General features: G+C 39.6%; 1 long non-coding RNA gene across 1 annotated transcript in view; it reads right to left on the reverse strand.

Moving 5' to 3' along the window:
* Positions 1 to 310: 310 nt before the first annotated feature.
* Positions 311 to 17,050, reverse strand: part of LOC142870878 (uncharacterized) — a 33,890-nt gene continuing 17,150 nt past the window's right edge. The window contains exons 3-4 of the long non-coding RNA XR_012919204.1: positions 1,453 to 1,695; positions 311 to 772 (exon numbers count right to left, since the gene is read on the reverse strand). This is a non-coding gene — a long non-coding RNA (uncharacterized LOC142870878). The remainder of the gene's footprint in view (positions 773 to 1,452; positions 1,696 to 17,050) is intronic.

The raw sequence follows: 17,050 nt of genomic DNA on the forward strand, positions 1-17,050 counted from the left end.
TAATATCTATCTTCCCTCTAAGATGGTAGATTCCATGAGAGCAGGCTCCATATTTGTTTAGTTGACACTCTACGTATGACACCTAGCTTTCTTCCGACATATAGTAGAAGCCCCATAAACTATGTGTGACTGTATAAAGTGGTAGATGTATATCTGTTCAATCATGTTAATTGTTACTATGTATTAAGCAACTACTAAGAGACTAGTCATTCTGCATATATTTTCTCACCCCTCTCTAAAGTAGGTTTTATTACCTTCATTTTACACATAAAGAAACTGAGTCTCAACAAGATCAAATAAGAGTCATGACTGCTGGTTGAGTTTTTATTCAGATTCCAGAGCTCTGGTGTCAAAATCCATGAGGCAGTTTGAATCCGAGTCACAGCACCAAAAACAGAACAAAACAATCCATGATGCAGTTTCCATTACATCCCACATGTTCAGTTTTAGGGATTCGGTGCCTTTCCGGGAGACTATGAATCTCCTCACAGTGTCTCGATCATCTAGAAAACCCAGAGCTTCTACAACACCTTCGTCTGTCCACAGGAAATCCTTTCAAAAGTATTCCTGGCATTTGGCTATATCCATGTATGAAAATACTCCTTCATGAAGGATGCTTCTCCTTTCCATTCATAGCATCCTGTCTGGAACTGGGGGAGAAAACTCCACACATGCGCTAGATGATAAGAGGCAGGTTGTTTACGCCCTCAAAATTCCTCTGTGTTTCTGTCAACCAAATTCCGAGGACAGCAACAGTTTCCATGCAGGAATTCTTTCAGAGAAAACTTATTTTACTCAAGGCTTGTTTCCATAATATAATCATATTCACCTTGGGAGCACTTTTAGACTCACCTTAAAAAACCCTTTTCAAAGCCAATGCAACACAGAAGGAACTGGGCTGATATTGCCACTTTATTATTTATTCATATATTCATGCATTCGCTCAACAAACATTTATATAGCCTCAACGACACATAAGATACTGTGCTAGGAGTAATGTAGTAAAATAATGTACTAATTTTATCTCTGCAAACACTGCAGTAAAACTAGGAAGATTGAAACACATTCTTTTGTAGTAAGAATTTTAGGTAGTTACATCTTTGGAACCCTGAAGCTTGCTTGTATGCAGTTCATTTCTTATAGAAACATTTGGGCTTAGCTTAGTCATAGAAATATGTCTACCTCCAACTTAGAAGTGACTCATCACCACCCTGTTTGATGTGTGTGTCCCTTGGCTACATATTGAGTCACACTAGTTCAAAAACATGCCCACAGCATCTGACATAAAATCTAATATTTTAAGTGTAATATATTATCTATTTGTTTTCTGAGGCTTCTTAAATCCTCATGACAATTATATTAACAAATTATATATAAAACAACATTTTTGTTCTCTTCTGTTCATCAGAGTGCAGGCACTGATACAAAGAAGAAAGGAAAATGAAAGCTTACAGCAGATTTTATTCTTCTCTTTTCTTGTTTTTTAATGGAATCCTTGTTGCAACTTACAGCAGATTTTAAATCAGATATTTTTTTCTGGGGCCACTTTGAACAAAGACCGATTTTTCTCTGACCTTTTTTGTCAAGCTGTCTTCCTGAGATGAAAACATAGACTCTGGCTGATGATTCATTACAGATTCAAGTCCAGGTGGAAAATAAACTCAAGCCAGGGATCCAACCTCATTATAGTTATACCTGCAAAAAAAAAAAGTCACAATACTTCAAGGTCTATTAGAAAGGTAATAACCTGACCATAAAAATTTAGTTTGGGGCTGAAATATGGCACGCAAGTTTCTAGTCCATAACTACTTAAAAATCAGAAAACTCAATTAGGTACTCCTAAATTAAATGGCTGTTAATTGGCAGAGAATTGGGTTCTGATGTTTAAAAACTTCTTGCCAAAAGCTTTGGAGACATTTTAATGTTTAAAAATATAGTGTAGCAATTGAAGCTCAAAAAGAAATCTGAAAAGTTAATTCAACCCAGCTTCTTGCCTGCACCCTACCACCATGTTCCTGCCTAGGGGAGACACTTCTTAATGCTTCTAGGTCTGTGTGTCACTAATGGAAGACTGTGATAGCATTTACCTCTTCCCAGAAGATGTCAGGGAGCCAATTTAATGACTCTACTTCTCATTTCAAGTTCAAATACTATACGCTTCTAAGGGAGGAGGCCAACACAAATTCCCCTTCCGTCTCCCAGGTCCTCTGTGGTAATTGAGTGCAAGCCCAGTCAACTTCTTAGAAGACAGGGAGGTTCTATGCTACTCTCATTCCCACATGTTTAGAGCCAGAAAGGGATTTTTCCTTCTGCTAATTCCCAGCAGAGAGGGGTTTGTGCCTTAGAAAGAATAAAGGATTTAGGAGTTTTACAATCTTGGGTTTGAAATTTAGCTCCCACTTTCTAGATATGTGGACTGTTTTCTTGTTTGTGAAGTGAAGATTGTTATTGGTGAGGGATGAATGAGTACATGTGACGTGCCCAGTGCATAGTAGACAGGCAGTGGTAGCTGCAACAAAGAATCCCAGAGGAAGGGTCCAAACCCATAACAATCCACTGCCCAGCCTTGAGGGTCTCCCTCCCAGCCTTGGGGAGGCCTCCCAACCCAGGAAGACCAAGTCCATGCAGGTAGGTGACTTTCTCTCATCCTCATGCAGAGAAGAAAAGAATTGATTTGGATTGGGGAAATGTACTCAGACATTGCTTTGGGGAAGACGCTCCAGGAAAAAAGGGTATTTTTCATGTCCTAGCAATATAATAATAACAAATAATAACATGATAATAATAATAAAATAATTACATGATTTCTCAACCAGTAGCATGGCTTTCCTTTTCCTAAATAATTTTCATAATAATTTCTAGTATGAATTTGCTTATTTAATGGAAATATGATGTGCAATTCTGTATTTCTTATTAATACTCTAAGGAGCAATAATACTCAAAGCTTGGAAAGCTTATTAAGACTAATACCCAAATGTGGTTAAATGCATTAAAAAGCCTTAGTAAAGGATGTGCACTATTGATCCCATACACAGGCTCAGCTTTTGCAGAAGGCCCATTAAGGCACAGCATGCCACTGATGCAAATGGGTCCCCAGCATGCGGCTCTCCTCCATCTTAAAATGAAGAGACCTGAAACCAAAGCTGAAATATTCTAGAAATTGCTGAATAGTTATAGCCTTTTTCTTTATTTTCTTTCCATGTTTCATATAACTTACTTATACAATATTTTCAATGTTTAGTCTCATGTGCAAACAACAGTTTTCCAAATTGGTTAATAAGGATATAATATTAATAAAACACACTTTATCACATAACTTAAAAAATTGTTATCTTCCTTCCTAGGGTCCCAGTGCAGATGAATAACAGACAGTAGACCAAGTTAGATACAAATAAAATTTATATTATCAAATCCTTATGGTCCAACATTTTGTTTATCAGGAAAAGAAAATGTTATGTAGACCGTTCACCTATACAAGAACCAACCTCTTCCTCTAATTAATTATTCTAGTTTCATTTCCTAAGGAGCAGCCCATCTAAAATATTTTTAAAGAATTTTCTGCTAGAGAGCACTAGATAAGATTTGTTTTTTTCCTCGGTAGCTTTTTTTCTTATTGAGGTGAAATTACATAATATAAAATTAAGCATTATAAAGTGCAAAATGCAATGGCATTTAGTACAGTCACAGTGTAATGCAACCAACACTTCTATTGGGTTCCAAAATATTTTCCTCATCCCTATAGAAAAGCCCTGTACACATGAAGCAGTCACCTCCTACCCTTTCTCCAATTCCTGGTAACCACCAAGTTAATTGCTTTAAAGCTGCTTACAACAAATTAAAAGAAAAACGTTCTATGTCTTTACCCTGGGAACAGTAGTAATGAACCGGCACCATTGATAAATATGGAAGTGCCTAGGCTTCTGTTCAAGGATTCCAATACAGTCCGTTCTATAGGCCATTTCTCCAGACCTCTCAACACACAAAGGAACTTTCTCTGCCCCTAATAAGTATCTCAAGCCTAACAGGGTGACTGAGATGTGAAGAAGACAAGGTCCCCTTGAGATGCTTTCTTTGGTGGAAATGGCAAGACAGGGTGCATAGGAGAGTCAGGCCGGGGGGAGGGTTTGGAGAGTGATGTTGTATCTATATGCTGAAACAGAGATGTGTGCAGAGAGAAAGCATCCCCTGGAGTTATGAGGAAGGAAGGAAGGAAGGAAGGAAGGAAGGAAGGAAGGAAGGAAGGAAGGAAGGAAGGAAGGAAGGAAGGAAGGAAGGAAGGAAGGAAGGAAGGGAGGGAGGGAGGAGGGGGAGGGAGGGAAGGAGGGAGGAAGGAAGGAAGGAAGGAAGGAAGGAAGGAAGGAAGGAAGGAAGGAAGGAAGGAAGGAAGGAAGGAAGGAAGGAAGAGATGGTATTCAGTGTACCTGTGATCAACTTTTGACAAAAGGAGAGCTGGTTGCTCATTTTTATCAGGGGGAAGAGGGAGAAGATAGGTACAAATGCAGGCAGTTGGTGGATTTGGTGGTGGGGAGAAAAGACGTTTCTTGACTGATATCTTCAGCTTTCTCTCTGCAGTATAAGATGTAATTCATTGCTGAGAGTAGGTGCTGGGTGTATGAGAGTGTGTGTGGCTCTTTAGGGGAAAGTGGAAAAGACAGGAAGTTGCAGAGAATGAAAGCGAACTTTCTAGAGAAGCTGAGCGAGTTTGCAGGGCTGTGCTGAGGGCGCAGCTGAGGGTGACGATGGTGCATGTGTGGTGATTCCAGTTCAACTGGCTGTGGAATTTTCTCAACCCCTCATATGTAGTCAAGGCAGAACAGGAGTAGTGCTATACATGGGTCAGGTTTTTCCAGGAAGAGAGAGGGGCAGCACGTGAAGCTTTTCGCAAGAGAATAAAATTCAGACTCTTTCAAGAATGCAGAGAACTTCCAGAGAAAAGATTTTTATCATAGGTAGGAATGATAGGAACAAATGAGGTGTTTTTCCTGATCTTACTCATAGCTCTTTTACTGCTCCATTTCCTGCCCAGCCCCATCACAAATATTGCTTGAAAGCAGGGCAAATTTTTAATGGCCTTTTAAAAATGTACTTGTAATGAAAAGACAATGTATTTAAGTGCTAATACAATTTTATAGCAAAAACATGAAAGATGCATTAGCCTCCCCCTACTCAGTTACAGAGGCAGAGAATGTGAACATCATGGAGACAATCAGCAAAAACTACGAATCTCTACGACTAGAAATAAGGGCTTTGATGCAAGAAGAAAACGTCCCATCCCAGACTAGACTTCTAGGGGCAGGAATGATATGGGACACAAAAAAGGAGAGTCAAACTGGGTCAGGATTACTGATACCAGCTCCCTGGTTATGGGCCATTTCTAGTTCTTTACAGAAGATCTGAAGACTCTCATCAGACGGAGAGAGAGCATTAGATGAATTAATATGTAAAATCTGTTTTATACAATAAGCCCTTGTTACATGGTAGGTATTCTGATATTGTTATTTTTTTTAATTAAACATAAAAATATTCTTTTTAAACAAAGTCAGGGATTAAAAGGAGGAGAAAAGCACAGTCATTGATTTTTATAAGAATTATCAGGCTGTTACTTTCCTACTTAATCATCATAGAGTAAAAAGCAAACATTGGAGTCAGATCAGAGTTGGACAACTGCCCCCAAGTGGGCCACTGGCATTTAGGCTGAGTGCCCCCTTTCTCTAAAAACAAAGGAAGTGTGGCTTACTCCTCTGGGGCAGGTGCCTAAATGATTTCTGAGTTCATGAAGCCGTAGGGTAGAAAAAGTGTTATAAAAAGAGAGATTAATCTTCCAGGCCATCAGTCTCTTCCAAGGTTTTGGGAGATACCCTGGCAATGTGTTCACATGGTTATATGCTTTATAAAATTTGCAAAAGTAATACATTTTTGCTGTAATTTGTGAAGACTTCTACATCTATCCATGTCAAAATTTCCTCCAACTGACTCCTGCTGCAGTCCAGTGGAGTTGGAAAGCCTACATGGATTTTTGAGATCCAGTTAAAGGGAAGTTCAGTTGAGGACACACTTATTTGGTTTTACTGGTATATAATTCTGTGGTCCATGGTGCCTTCCACACGGTTAATGCTAGTTGTCCTGGGGTGGGAATGGCTTCTAGGAGTGGTCCTGTCGTCCACTGGGCCAACTCAGCCAGCATCATGAGGCTAAAATGCCGCCAGGCCATTCACTATGCCAATGTTTCCTGCCGTGCTTGGCACCACAAAATTACCAGAGACGGAGGAGACACAATGTTTGAAACATATGGAGCCAGAGCCAGTCTGTGGAAAATTCTCCCAATCATCAGATGTTTAAAAGTTTAAGTGGAAGATTCAGTCTCATGATGTCTAGTCTAGTTGGCAATTCTCTTCTCTTAAGAACATACTTGGCCGGGCGTGGTGGCTCACGCCTGTAATCCTAGCACTCTGGGAGGCCAAGGTGGGAGGATTACTCGAGGTCAGGAGTTCAACACCAGCCTAAGCAAGAGCGAGACCCCATCTCAAGTATAAATAGAAAGAAATTAATTGGCCAGCTAATACATATAGAAAAAATTAGCCCGGCACGGTGGTGCATGCCTGTAGTCCCAGCTACTTGGGAGGCTGAGGCAGGAGGATTGCTTGAGCCCAGGAGATTGAGGTTGCTGTGAGCTAGGCTGACGCCATGGCACTCACTCTAGCCTGGGCAAAAAAGTGACACTCTATCTCAAAAAAAAAAAAAAACATACTTGATAATTGCATATATATTACACAACAATAAATGGAACATATTTCTTTGCTTTTCTTTTTTAATGGTTATCATGTGAAATAGCATTTATCAGGATTTCTTCTTTTGTAGAGCAAAAATCTTTAGCAATACCACAGAGAATATATTACTGTGAGTTAAATATTTTATGCTTCCCAATTATCAATAATAAGAAGTACGCCGGGTGCGGTGGCTCACACCTGTAATCCTAGCACTCTGGGAGGCCGAGGTGGGTGGATCACTCATGGTCAGGAGTTCGAAACCAGCCTGAGCAAGAGCAAGATCCCGTTTCTACTAAAAATAGAAAGAAAATTAATAGGCCAACTAAAATATGTAGAAAAAATTAGCCAGGCATGGTGGCGCATACCTGTAGTACCAGCTACTTGGGAGGCTGAGGCAGAAGGATCGCTTGAGCCCAAGAGTTTGAGGTTGCTGTGAGCTAGGCTGATGCCACAGCACTTTAGCCCACGCAAGAGAGTGAGACTCTGTCTCAAAAAAAAAAAAAATGTCAATCAAACATACTAAAAATTTAAATTACCTTTCTATTTTTTTCATAGAAAGATGCATTTTTAAAGTCGTTATCATGGGAAGAGAAAAATCAAAGAATATGCAGCCAAAATATGTAGAAAAGTATTAAAGAAGTTTATCAGATAATTTTTTTTTTGAAACAGAGTCTTGCTTTGTTGTCCAGGCTAGAGTGAATGCCATGGCATCAGCCTAGCTCACAGCAACCTCAAACTCCTGGGGTCAAGCGATCCTTCTGCCTCAGCCTCCCGAGTAGCTGGGACTACAGGCATGCACCACCATGCCCAGCTAATTTTTTCTATATATATATATATCAGTTGGCCAATTAATTTTTTTCTATTTATAGTAGAGATGGGTCTCGTTCTTGCTCAGGCTGATTTTGAACTCCTTACCTTGAGCAATCCACCCACCTTGGCCTCCCAGAGTGCTAGGATTACAGGCGTGAGCCACTGCGCCCGGCCTCAAATAATTAATAATAAGTATTATGTTGTTTTTCTGGATTCTGTGATGTGTGGTATTGGTCATATTTTAAACTGTTATATGTTGAGATTTTTTGCTAACTTTAAATTTATGTTTATATTCATAACCATATTTTTTCTTTTTTTCTTAATTAACATAATAACTGTACATATGGGGTACATAGTGGTCTACATATGTATAGTGATCAGATCAGGGTAATTAGCATATATATATTTCAAATCTTTATCATTTCTTTGTGTTAGGAACATTCACTATCCTCCTAGCTATTTGAAAATATATAATATATTATCATTTACTGTCTCCATCCTATAGTGGTAGAGAACTTATTCTTATTTAGCTATAGTTTTGTACCCTTTCTCTCCTTATCCCTCCTTGCCCCACCCCTTTCTAGCCTCTAGTATTTTCTGTTCTAGTTTTTACTTCTATGAGATCAACTTTTTAATATACTTTTGTTTCTTGAAGAACTTCTACAAAATTGTATAACTATAAGGTCCCACAAAATCTAGATCCATCCCTGATGTCAGGCACGCCCTTGGAAAAATACCTTTACTGAAATGTCTGCTGGAAAGGTAAATAAAATTACATCTAATACCTCAATCTCTGGCAACCTTTACTTCACAAACAATGTACAAACAAGTTACGAAATAACTTTCCGAAGAAGTCACCACCCATGGAACAATCAGTGAAGCAGACAGAAGCAAAGTCCTCTGCGAAACTAGGAACAGGTGGATTTGCTCGTATCCAGAGGGGTGTCTGCCCTGAGGGCCAGAAATGACGTTAGCTGCGGCATGCAGCTGCTAACATCATTTTCTTTACTCCCCCTAAACTTAGGAGCCCAGAAGGTAGTTATAGGACTGTTTTGTTTTGTTAAAAAAAAAAAAAAAGGAGCAAGCCTACTTCTCTGAAATATGCTCTCTACATGAAAACAAAGAGCCACAGTTACCCAGCAGCTATTATTCAGTGATAAGTATTAATAAGTAGGTATGTAGGCAGGTAAGTAGGTAGACGGACAGACAGACAATACTAGAGAGAACTTGGGCAGATGGGAAATGGCCCTATCTTACATGGAATTCAATATTTTCCCAAACACATTCTACTTCCACAGCTCTTCTGATTGCACGCTGCCTGTCCAGAACACTCCATCCTCCATTAGCTGACTTTAGGGGCTACAGAAATGCGCTTATATGCTCTGCACTGGGAACACAAATGACTGCTATAAACCTTCAATGCTTCATTAAGTGACAAAAAGCCTGCAGGACTGAGTTCGTAGAACTCACCTCACACAACAAGCAACAGCTTCTGAAGGAGGAAGGCAAAAAGACTCGTGGGAGGGGATGGAAAGGGAGAGGTAGGGGGCCAGGAGGACAACCGTGACAGAGAAGGGGGGAGGGGACAGGGACACAGCCACACGGCTGAGGTGGGAGGTGCCTTGGAAAGAAGTTGCTGAAGTAACTGGGCAGGGTGGCCGCTGTCATTCTCCCCTCAGAGGCCTGGGCCGGAGGGCATCTGCATCTGGACTTCCCGTGGTGTCCCAGAAGAGGTAGCTCAACCTTGTGTCATCACTGGGGAATGTCCCGAGGCTGAGGCAGGGGCAGGGCAGCCAGGGCCTGTCCTGATGCTCTTTGATTCAGGAACTTTAATTGTCTAAAGCATCCACTGTGTGGCCCTAGAATCTGTTGTTCTTTTTGCTCTCAAGTCTACTTGGGGCCTTCCCATTATAAGAGGGTGACCAGGGAAAAATCAGAAAGGATGACAGGGTCTGTTTATAGAACTGACCCTACCAAGTGAGATGGAGAGGTAGGAAGTTTGAAGGAGGTGCTATTTGTCTGAGCCAGGCACAGAGAAGGACGGAAAAGGTGAGAGAAAGGTATAAAGAAACAAATGGAAGACACGCAATGTACCAGCCTTCCTATGACTCCCACTGAAGCCACCCTTAGGATGAAGCTGATGTCATAATGTCCCAGGGTGTTGCCTTTTCTTGTACAAGAGAGAAAATTCTGCGCTCATATTAATTTTTAATAAATTCATTGTTCATACAGTTCTTCTATGTTAATGTCCTGTATCTGGTCTCCTGAAATTGAGAAGCAGAGAAAGAAAAGACATGCAGACATAGCCTTCCCCTCCCTGCCATGGTCTCACCTTGGTCCTCAGAACCTACTGAGAAAGAAGAAGCTGTCACTAAGCCCATCTTCTCCCAATTTGAGATCAGCTTCTGGAACCAATAGTTTGTTGGATGATCATATGAATTTTAACTTAGGGATAAAATAAATGAGTACAGGAAGTAGCTTTTAAACTTTCTTGTTTTAAATATATGTATACACCTACAGTCTTATATGACCTTTGCAGTTGCATATTGACTCCACTCTGGCAAAAGAAAACTCACTGTAGGAAAAAGAGATTATTTTCAAGGCAAAAACATCATTCTGATGTTTGGATTAGGGATCCAATGTGCTAGTGTTTGTATAATTAATTCATTTAATTTGCCACTGAAAAATGTAGCATTGTTCACTTGTTGCCATGATGCTGGGCTGAATCTCATGTTGTAACGTCATGGTCCTCTAGGTGCAAAGCAGAGAGTGGCTCTTCTATTTGGCCCTTCACGGTGAATCCTCATGATAGACACTGTGATGGGTTATTATCAATTCCTCCTCAGGTGTGTAGTTCATACCAATCATGGAAATTCCTCTCCCTCTTCATTGGCTGGCTCAGCAATGTGCAGGCCTCACCCATTTGAGCTGACGGAAATGCAGAGAACCTCACTGGGGCTTCTGGTAAAGGAGCCAATATCTCGCTCTTCCCTGGTGATAGTGAACACAGTTGCTTTTGGTAGCTGGTATTAGTCAAGGCCTCGGCAAGATATAGTTGCCATCCTCAAGTTAGAATAATGCAAGAACGATTTAATAAAAGAGACTATTTACAAGGACATGGGCAGGGTAAGGTGAAATCACACAGGAAAAAGCAGCAACCTCAGATGAGGACCAGTCACACTGCTGTCATAGCTGCACCCAGTGGCACAAGCTCCATGGTTAGTGTGGAAAGGACCACCTTGAGCAGAGCTTTGAACCTGAGCTAAGAAAAGTGGTCAGCACAATTTGATCTCAAAGGGAGGAAGCCAGATGAATAAATACCCCCAACTTCATTCTCTTCTCTCTGTTCAGGTTCCTGCAAGGGATTCCCATTAGCTGAATCCAAACAGAAGGCATAGGGTAAGAGCTCCTAGCTATGTAAGCCATACAAGTCACGGAGCAGGTAGAGAAGGGAAGAGAGTGGGTCTGAAGTGAAAACTGAAACATTTAACACATCAGCCTTTTATGACTATAAGAGGCCTCCTACGACCTGAGCATGAAGTTGACACCAGAGAAGTCAGAACAGAGACAAAGTTCCTGGATAACTGATGACAAGTACCTGAATGTCTGCCCTACCTTGGATCTTCTGCTATGTAAGTTTCCATAGTATTTGTCAGTTTATTTCAGAAGATGTGTAACCTGCAGCAGCAACTATCTTAACTCAGTGCTTTTCAAATGGCAGGTGGTAACCCATTAGTGCGTTGTGAAGTCATTTTAATAGGTTATATCCAGTACTCTTTAAAAATGAAAGGGAAAAGAACAGAAAGAATAGGATAGACTAAAATAGAATATACGTGAGTGCATCACACAATAAAAGTATTTTTTCCTGAAAGTATTGTTTCAGTTTTGTGTATGTATGTGTATAAGAAGCTACAATTCTCTCTATAGGAATAAAATGTTTCTGTTTTATCTTTATTTTTTAATGTCTGCTGTATTTTAAAAGCCACTTTCTATGCAAACAAGTGCACCACTTCTAATTTCTAAAGATACGGAAGAATGACTTGAGTTCCACGCCCTACCCTAATGTAACTGATTTCTTTTATCCTGATTCTAAAGTTTTCTCTAAGGAGACTGCTGAGTGTTTTCAGCATAGACTCCATACATAGACCCTTAATATAGAACTCCACCTGCCAGCAAAGCTTGCCATCCTAGCAGGGACCAGGAGTTACTTAAACTGACAGCTCTAGCAAATACAAACAGCCCCCTTGGTATCTACTAGTAAAACATTGAACAGAACTTTGAGCTCACTTTTGAAAGATTGTATTATAGGAATTTTCCCAGTTTCCTTTTATCTTATTGTCAGACTATGATCCTATTGTCTAGTGACATAAAACTTTTCAAATTAAGAGGGTTAGAAAAGGTATACAAGTGCTAACGCCCTGGGAATGCTTTCAGCTGCAAGTAACAGAAAAGTGATAAATACATTTAATCATCTCAGCTAACAAGTTGTCCAGAGGTGGGCAGTTCTGGTTCCCTTTAGGGAACAGTAGCTCAAAATGGCATCAAGGATTCAGGTTCTTTTTATATTTTTGCTCTGCCATCCTTAGTACATTGGCTTGTTATCCAGTCATTCTTGTCACTTCATGATTACAGAAAGATCAATGCAGCCACAAGCAAGTTATCCTTACTTAGTTACTTTCAAGACAAGAAGAAAGGTTCGGGGACCAAAGGGCTTTTCACAAGTCTCTGTATTTTCAACCAGGAAGAAAATCTTTCCTCTATGCCCCCTACCTCCCACCAGTGGATTTCACCTCACATCTTTTCAGCCGGAAGTTGGCCCAAAGCCAAATGCTGGATCAGTCACTGGCAAAGGGGAACTGAACGGCCATGACTGGCTATGACCTATGAGGTTTGGTCCCTGGAGTTTACCACCTGCCTAGAGATTTAGAAATCTGAACAAAATCAGGATTCTGTTGGCTTACAAGGAGTAGCGGCTGTTGGATGAGCAACCAACAGTGACTTTAATAATGCCTTCCTCCTCTCGTTCTGCCAGCAATGTTGGGATGCCTCTTCAGAGCAGGCCAACTGACTTTTATAACATCAGCTCACAGGGAAGGTGCTCGGGAAAATAGGTCACCAGTGTGCTTTCTCCACACTAGGTAAATGAAAAAAAGAAAACATCTGAGATAGCAGAACCAAGGGATTTGATACTCTTAGACCTTTACTTCAGCGGGAGAGGCTTTAACGAAAGACTTTTTATGCCAAATGCCTACTACAGTGAGCCTAATGATGTGCCAATCTCTAAACGTTCAGATTCGTGAGTCAATTAGAACAAATGACCAAGTACATTTCAGATTTTGTTTTAAGTTTCTGCACATCCATGTTCCACAAAATCTTAGCAGCAATTCCCAGTGCCCACATAAGCATCCATGTTAAAATACATACGAAGTAAAGACTAAATTAGTTACTCACTGGTTGACATTCATCTGAATGTGCCTCTCCGCTAGATCACTTCACTATTCAGAATGAAATACAATACATTCCATAAATTCAAAACTGCTCACTTGAATAGTGCAAATCTTGCTTAGATGCTCTTACAAAAACTAGATCTTTTGTTTTGATGGACCAAAGCCATTTTATTAATACCAATTTGATCAGTATTTCACTAAAATGCTCAAATGATCAGATAAGTTTTCTAGTCTAAATATAACTTTCTGGCAGGTATTCATGCATTGTCAAAAGCTCAGAGAAGTTGCAACGTGGCAGACTATTAGCATAACTCATTTAATGTTTGTACTTACCTTGGACTGAGATGTTCATGCTAACAGACATTATGTAGTGACAAAGGCCAATAGATACAGATCACTTACTCAATGGGGCAACACTTTCCAGACATGTTTTCATTTAATTCTCACAAGTCTGGGAAGTAGGCATTGCTTTGAAAATTGTACATACGAGGTAACTTCTTAGAAAGATGAAGTAAGTGTTCCATAGTCATTTTTATCATAAATTTTTTTTATCATAAATTTTAAAATATTATATTTTTAGTTGTCAAACATTTTGAAGTCATTATTAGAAGGTTGTTAGGTTGGACCAGATATTTTACATTTGCTGAAGTCCATGGAGATTACAGTTATGATTCTCTTAGTTTGTTTATACTATTAGAGAACTTTGGTTGCAAGAGAAACAGATTCAGGATAACTTTAAAACTGAAACGTATTGGAAGGGCTTGGAGTAGCTCATAGAATCAAAGGTGAACAACTGGATCATTGGAAGAATAAGACATAGAACAACTTCCAGCGTCTAAGCAGCAGGAATGAGTGGGCCTGTGTGTCTTCAGGAACACACAATAGAGCTGATCAGGTCCAATCTCTTCCTGATCACGTGACTCACAATTGGAATTGGTGAGGTTGAATCTGATTGGCCTCAGTCGGGTCACATGCTTTATTGCTTTTCAGGGAAGGACATGGGTCTCAATTATTGGCACAAAATAGGAAAGGGATAATTCCCTAAGGAAAATGGAAGGTGCTGTTTCTAGAAAATAAAGGAGGGGATGCTGGGCTGGCAAAAACACCAGATGTCCATGACAGTACACAACAGGGCTGGGAGTCAAACCTCAAACCACCCCAAATCCTTTTCTCTTAGCTATTTTCTTATTTCTTTTCAATCACTTATAAGTAAAATAATCCCAATGGAGCAAAATGAGATAAATATGTAATAATTATCATGTAGGGCTTGGCACTGCTGTGTACACATTCAACGATGATACCAGCATTCCCAGAAAGGTCCTCAGAGAGTCCAATGACAGGTCTTGTTGATGGTTTTGGCATCTTGTCTGCTGGTCTCCATGAGGCCATGGCACATTTGTTGGGAGCTCTGTTAGCAGCCAGCCTGGTACAATCAACCAAACCTGAGATCACTGAGCTGTCTGGGTTCTCAGTCCAATTGCAGAAGTGTGTACTTCCTATTTCCAGTGGGCTGACGTCAGAAAATTAACATTATTGCTACTCTGTGTCATCCAGAAGTTTCATTAGTGGTTTACCCTTTCGGTATTAGTTCTTAGACATGGAGTATCACCTTATATTTTAAAACTTTCAAGTTCCTTTTTGAAATAAAGATTTCTTTTTCCATGGAATTCTCATGGTTTCTCTGAATGTGTGAAAAGACACATTCGAAAAGACTTTGGTTATACAAGCTTGCTTTCTTAGTTAAAGGTTTGTTTAAAATTGTAAAGCAGCCACCTGAAAATCCCTTGGATATTTTTTAATTTTCACCATTTACTCTCTTTTTTCTTTGAAGCTGTAAGGTATATTATTTTGAAATGCCCGAAGGCTTCATTTGGAACCATGAAATTAGACTTCTTTTTTTCTCTTAAAATATTGTATGTGTTTTAGTCCAACTTGATCCTGGTGGATAAAATCAAATAACTAAGTGGAAGGAAGGACAGAAGGAAGGAAGGACAAAAGGGGGGCAGAGAAGAGAAGAAGAATCTAAAAATTATTCTTCATTACCATTTATTGATCCTGTCAAGACACAAGGTGGGGTAAGTGTCTACGTCTATGCACACAGTCTTGATTGGTGGCAAAGATAATTACTGAATTACTGCTAGAAACAAAGAGGAAGAGATAAAGGGGAAAAAGGAACCATGACGTTGCTCCAACGGAACAGCCCTGGCAGTGCTATATTGAAGCATTTACTTGTTATCCAGTTGCTATTTTTAAAAGTGCCTCTGAAGGTTCAGTTAGCCTTAGCAAGCTGATGGGCTGAGGATGCTTCTCCAAATGTGTACTGCAGGGGTTTCAACCCCAGCTCTGCTGTTTAATAGCTATAAAATAATACCACGTGCTATCTCTGTGGGCCTCAGTTTCCTCATATGTAAAATGGGGATAATAAAGCCACCTACCATATAGTTGTGTGTCTATATGTGTGTGTATGTGTGAGAGAGAGAGAGGGAGAGAGAGAGAGAAGGAGAGAGAGAAAATACTTCTAGGATACATAGAATGGTACCTGGGCTTTATATTAGTATAGCCGTGGGTAGGATATGGTGGAACCATGCAAATTATGTTGTAGAAACAATATGTATTGGCATATGGAAAGATTATTTATAAAATAGCATATAGAGTGTGAAATTTATTATAGCATATATTCATATATGTTCATTAACAAAGTATATACAATGTAATGTTAACAGTGGCTATCTTAGTGGTAAGTTTCTCTTCGAGTGATAGGATTATGAGTGAGAATTACTTTATTCATTGTTTTCTTCCATAGCTTCCATATTTCCCAAATTTTACCAAATGAACCTAACTGATTTTATAATCAGAGGGAAAAAATAATCACTATAAATGTAACTAGCATTTTAAAAAACGGTTCTCAGCTCTCTCTTAGTTAAAAAAAAATTTAAAACCAAGTAGAAAAAGAATTTTCCATTTTGATGAATCAAGATCAAAGAGAAACCAGTCTGGATGCAGAAGAGCAAAAAACTCTGAGGCTTGGTGAAGGGTATCTGCAGGGAAAGGAGAATGATATGGGATTCACATAAGAGTGTGTATGATCTGAACTGCAAAATAATAATCATGTGACCTTACATAAGCAACTCAACAGCTATGATCTTCAGTTCCTCATTTCTAAATTCAGGCTGGTCAATGCCTTATATGGGGACTAGAGGACATACATAAAGAGTTAAGCACACAGAAAGTATTTAGTAATAACACCTCTATCCTACAAGCAGTCCAATTATCATCTTCATTACTCACTAAGTGAAAAAAATTAGAAAACTTTGTGTAGTTTCTTGCCACAAACTGGAAACTATTTAAGCTCATGGTTGTAATAAATAATTCAATAATCCTTACTCTGTTTATTAGTATTTGAGGCAAAGGGCAAGGAATGGACTCTATTTTTTTTAAGATACTATTTTTAGCTGGTCTTTATTATAACTACTATTTATGTGATATATTTTAAAAAATGAAGGGGAAAATCAAGTCTTAATCTGTTTTTTAAAATGATTTGGTTTAAAAAAAAATAAAGTAATAGTCATTATGCTATTTACTATGGGCCTCCATGCCACCCACATTACTTTCAGGTTTCATGCCTAGTTAGTCTCATGGTCAAATGATGTCTAAATAAATGGAAAGAAAAAAAGAGACAGAAAAAAGTCACTCGATTGTTATCTGGTTCCAGATCCCATTACTCTCAAAAACTGTGCATCTCAAAGTTTAATGTGCCCATGAACCCCCCGGGTATCCAACTCAACAGCTCTGGGGTGGAGTCTGTATCCAACTCAACAGCTCTGGGGTGGAGTCTGTGATTCTGCGTTTCCGACAACTCCTAGGTGGTGCCCAGGCTACTGGCCCGTGGACCACTCTTTGAGTACCAGGAGCTAAAGGGTTTTAGCAGTATCAGTGTATCAGGTCTAAAGGCTCCTCTATCACATGTGACATAAGTGGAGAAAAAGAGAAGTTTCTCATGATTTTTGTCCCTCCCCCACCCCAACA

The sequence above is a fragment of the Microcebus murinus genome, chromosome 5 (genome assembly GCF_040939455.1).
Source record: "Microcebus murinus isolate Inina chromosome 5, M.murinus_Inina_mat1.0, whole genome shotgun sequence".
In the NCBI taxonomy this organism is placed as follows: domain Eukaryota; kingdom Metazoa; phylum Chordata; class Mammalia; order Primates; family Cheirogaleidae; genus Microcebus; species Microcebus murinus.